Here is a 5,507-nt window from a genome sequence, read left to right on the forward strand (position 1 = left end):
TGACCCCCACATCGAGGCTCTCCCGCTCCATGCTCTTTGCGGCGTCATCGAGAGTGAAGAGCGTCGATGTCGGATCCTCTGGACCCACCCACCGGAGTAAGGGCTCGCCCCGCGCAGGCGAGTCGCTGCCCACCGATGTCAGGGCTAGGGACGGTTCCCCACCGGCTCTGATTGCGGCCGACCCCGTCGAGACACTCCCTCCAGCGACGGAAGGGGTCAGCGGTATGGACGCTGACTCCTCTCCCGGCACCACGACCTCCGGGGACCCCTCGGTCGCGTCCCCCTCCGTCCGGCCCATGCCAGACGCCGTCATCTGGGCCGCCGATGGCGCGGGTCACGCCGGTTCCTCAGGTGCAGCCCGACTGTGACCCGCCTATCACAGTCACCGCCACCTCCGCTTGCGTCGACGGAGTCCTGACCGGCTACGTCGCGCCCGCCACGGTCGATGCCGCGAGCGCGGTTGGCAGCCCCGTCGGCCCTATCGTCAATAGCGGTATCGCCGCCATCGCCGGCTATTCCGCGACCTCCGAGGGCACGGGCGCCACCGTGGGCAGCGCCTGATCGGCCAGCGACGCAGTCACACTGGCGCCACTCCCGCCCGAAAGGGACATCATTTCTATTCAACCATAGAGCCCAACAAAGCATAGCCACGCCTACTAGAATACATACATCACCTACTGTTTATCCTATTTTACAAAATTAGAAATCAAAACATATATTCTATCTATTACCTCATAGAAAATAATAGGTAATTCTAAGCATCCGATCTAATTAAATGAATGGCTCACAGTTATTTGGGAGTACCACAACAAAGCCATCAAATCATAGCATCTTGTATTGTTCACTGTCAAGTCTCACTTGTCATTTGTCCAAATGAAATTGTGTACACTAACTTAAAACTTTGGTTATGCTTATTTCGAGATTTTTTAAGCTATACTGAATTAACCAAAAGCTTAAGCACAATCAGATTTCTTTTCACATGAGGTAGATCAGTAAGTGGTTCTATAACAGTAAACAACAGCATCTTGTTTTAATGTATTAGATGCCTTTTACAACGAACAAACTACGTGTGGCAGAACCGTCCGAAATAACACGCTTACGGAGGTGCTCGCTTTCCACCAGACACTAAGCACCCCGAAAGCAAGCTACAGCGGGCGGTATCCGTCGGGTACACCCCAAGGGAGAACCCGAAAGATCCACATTTTTCCCAAGGATCCAATAATGAGAGTGAGTTACAATACTTGTCCATTTCATACATCAGAAGTTCTTAAAAAGTACATTATTACATTACCAAATGTCAGAGTGCGGAATAATAAACAGCGGAATTTGAAATAAGCATCTAACGATAAGAACGAGAATCCGTCTGACCCCACCAGAAGAACCCTCCACACAACGGTACTTCTCAAGCATCACTTGCAACAGGGGTAAATAAACCCTGAGTACACAATGTACTCGCAAGACTTATCCGACTAGTGGGAATAATTTTCCGACTCCAAGGAATATGAGAAGCTTTATGGTTTGCTAGTTTTCTTTTAGCAGAAAGCAATACTAATAGTGAGTCCTTATTTATGTTATTATTATCAGCCGTATTAAGTTATTATCTAGCCAGTCTATATAAGTACATGTTCTACTTTCAAGCAAGAGTTGAGCAATCAGTTCTATTTCTTCTTCTTTCAACTTTCAGTTCTTACTACGATGCTAGAGGTAAGACAAGTCGTAACGACTCGGCGGCGATTCGCGAACCAATGTGCCCAGCTGGGTGCCCCGAAAACACACGCCCCGCTTGTACCCTAGGCACAAGCAGGACCAACCCATCACCCTCCTGTCCTGGGTGTCCAGGTCCCCGTCCAAACTTAGACTCCAAGCCCCCACTCCCGAGTCCCGAACTAAGGGCGGTGCAAGGACCTCCACCATCTCCGCCTCCAATTAGTCAGTCTAGAAAGAGCCAGATCCACGACAAGAGAGCAACAAGTCTTTCCTGCGCCCATACCCATGTATGTGCTCGGGACAATAGATCTGTGACTTGCCTCGCGTCCATTGCAACGACCGGTCCTTAACCGACCAAACAGGGAAAAAGTGTAACCAAGCTATGCCCCGTTGGCCGCAGGACACAACCTCTTACACCCCTAATACCCAAACCATATCCCTGCCCGGTCACCATTTTTCCTTTCCACCATTTTATCATGAGTGATCATATTTATCACCTATTTGTGAGTAACGACAGGTTACCCACGCTACTGTCATCCTGAGCATAGCAGCTACTCGACCTATACTAGTAGGACTCATGGGTGGATATCTTTATGCACGTAGTTTCCATAAAATGCATATTACTTAAATGCACATTGTGTGTGTATATATATATATATATATATATATATATATATATATATATATATATATATATATATATATATATATATATATATATATATATTCAGTAATCATAATATAGGGGTTATGCACCGGGGCTTACCTTGGGCAGGAGACGGGGCAGTAAGGTCAGCACCAAAAGGCTCCGGGGCTCCCTCCTGCATGAGGATCTCCTCCTCGTACTCCTCAATGACTTTGTCGTACTCCTGTTCGTCGACGGGCACGAATTCTACCAGCTCATGATCTACATGCATGAAATGATGATGCAATGCTTAGTAATATAGCAATAGCAACTCTTAAAATAAAAGTACATCTGTTTAACTACTAAGCTAGTGCTACTGACCACCGTACTAAGCTATCTATTGTTACCGATAATAAGTTTGAAGTATGGCATATATTATTATAGCAACTACATGTATTCTTACTCCTAATGCTGATTTACGCTATATACGATAAAGCAAGGGTAATAGCTACTCTATTTATCAATTCACTCTAAGACTGCAAAATTTACAGCAAGTACATAATAACCTAGTGAGCCTACTGTAAAATTTTCATAGCTATAGCTATCACCAATTTACCATAAAAATTTCTACAATTATTAATCTACATAATACTAAGCTCTTTGGTTTGAATTTATGAACCTACCATTGTTACATCTAACTGTAATATAACTGCACTAACAAGTAGGTGGTATTTTTGTGAACCTAACAAACTTGGTTTCACTATTTTTGGACATCTACACGATTTACTACAATTTATTAAAGTTCAGCTCAAACTAATATTGAATAAACATTCACGAATTTACAGGAAAATGAAAACTGATTTCTATCTCGCAGCCCGGCCCAACCCGCGACGCCCGCGCACACACTCGCGCACCGCACCGGCGCGGCCCAGCGCGGTACGGCCCACGTGAGCCAGCGGCCCACGTAGGGAGAGAAAAACCCGCGCGCGCTACATTAAGCAAAAGAGCCCTCGGATTCCAATCAAATGGAACCGCAGTCTATTCCACTATTCCCTTCTCTCACCGACTCTAGCACTTAACCCCCAGGTTTACTTCAAATTTACATTGCAACGTCCCTGGCCGGACTTAACAGAGACCGCAACCCTCCCGACCTAGCGCCGGCGAGCACGCATCTCCACGGCCTCGATTCTTACCACCGCGACACTCCTCAACCCAAGAGCATCTGATAGAGGTACTAAACAACCCGGTTGGTGACGCACAGAGGCATGGCCACGCACCACGGCGGTGTTTGGCCGCGGTGACGCTGATGCCGGTGAATAAACCTTGCCTAATGCCTCAACTGCTACTCCTTAACCATGTACAGATTGCGGTAAACAATGTAGAAGTCCTATTTGAATCGCTACTACATTCAAGCATGTCGGCCACGGCAATGGCATCTACCCATGTCCGCCGGGGACGGACACGCGCTCCGACGAACCTCGGCCCTAATTGAGTCAACCAGCTACTCTAGGAGCAAGAGGACCTCACCAGCGATGTGACGGACGAACTAGGCGAAGTTGCGAGGAACGGCAACGGGCTGGCCACGCGTGCGAGGTTGCTCCGGTTCACGCGCGGCCGCGGAGAAGACGTTCCCGATGACCTACTGCACCGTTGGCGGGGCCACTGCACGGGCGAGGCAAACTAGTCAAGGAGAGGCAACAGCCGTGCTCGATTGAAACAAAAGAGCAAGGAGCAGTGCCCCGGGCCAAGAACTCGTCTCGCCGGCCATGGCGGATCGCCTAGGGGAAAATTCTTCCCATTACCTCACCGTAGGAAAGAAACCCGTCGAGATGACTCCAATCGGAAGCTAACTACTCTAGCTATTTGGGCGCACGGTGAATTGGAAAGGGATGGACTGCACCCGGCCAATTTGGTGGGCGACGGTGTTCGGCTAAATGGGTACGACGGTGGGGAAAACTCCAACTGAGGCCCTGGCACCGTATGGCTGCAACAGCAGCGGGCTTGGCACGACGCTGGACATCAATGCGACCTCCAGAAGTGCGCACGAGTTCGGCACTCCAACGCGCGACCGCAGCTCCGCAACATGTAAGGCGAGGGCGGCACGGCACTGCGCCGTAGAGGCTGGCATGTCCAGGAAACTGCAGAGTGGCGTGGCGTGAAGCGTGGACGGGACGGCGAAGTTAGGCGGGGCAAGGCCACGCGCGTGCAGCTGAAGTGTCAACAGCAACAGCGGCCGTGCAGGCGGTGCGCGTGAGCGTGCTCGGGCGAGTGGCAACACCGGTTCGGACGAGCCGAACACGCCGGCAGACGCGACGGCGAGGAGTGGCGCGGGCGGACGTGATGGAAGGGCAGAGCATCCAGGCCCGCCGCGCCCCAGTGCGCGAGTCGCGAGCCAGGCGCGCAACAGCGGTGTGGACCGGGCGACAGTGAAGGCCGAGCGGCCAGCGCGCGGCGACGACGGCGGCAGCGCGACTGGGCGCGTGCGGCGTGCGCGAGCTGCGCCAGAGCGTGGCGGTAGAAGGCTGTGGCTAGCAGCGCAGGGACCACGCGCGCGGACGTGCTTGCACAGGCGCGGAGGTGGCGACGCGGCCGGCGCGGCAGCGCGCGCGAGTCAAGCCAGAGCAGCGGTGCCAGGCCGAACAGAGGCAGTGACCGCGCCCGGAGGTGCAAAGGCGAAGCTGGGCGTGCGGACGGAGCTGGGCCGGCGGGAACTGGGCCAACAGGCCGAAAGCAGAGAAGGAGAGGAAGAATTTCTTGTTTTGTTTTTTTTTTCCAATTCTATTTTCAACTCCAAATGCCAACCACATTCAAATCCTTTTGCCAACCAAATTCAAATCCTTTTGCAAATTCCATTCAAACCAAAACATCACAAATAAAAAATGCAGCAGCATGTATGCACATACATTTATGTAGACCTATATTTGATTTTATTTTTAATAAAATTATTATTTTTCTAAATTTCAATGCTCACAAAATGTATAATTAAATTATTTTTTTTATTTTTAAATCATGTAAATTTTAGGGTGTTACAGTATTGGGAGCAGTTGGGATCAATGGTCCTTGGCTTGCGCCATCTACACGGTATCACAACGCGTCGTCTTCCTGGTTGAACGCCGTCGGGAATATATTGGTCGTCTGTATTGCCAACGCGTCTTTGGAAAAAGTTCGTATATTC

This window comes from Miscanthus floridulus, chromosome 19 (genome assembly GCF_019320115.1).
Source record: "Miscanthus floridulus cultivar M001 chromosome 19, ASM1932011v1, whole genome shotgun sequence".
NCBI classification, from domain to species: Eukaryota; Viridiplantae; Streptophyta; class Magnoliopsida; order Poales; family Poaceae; genus Miscanthus; species Miscanthus floridulus.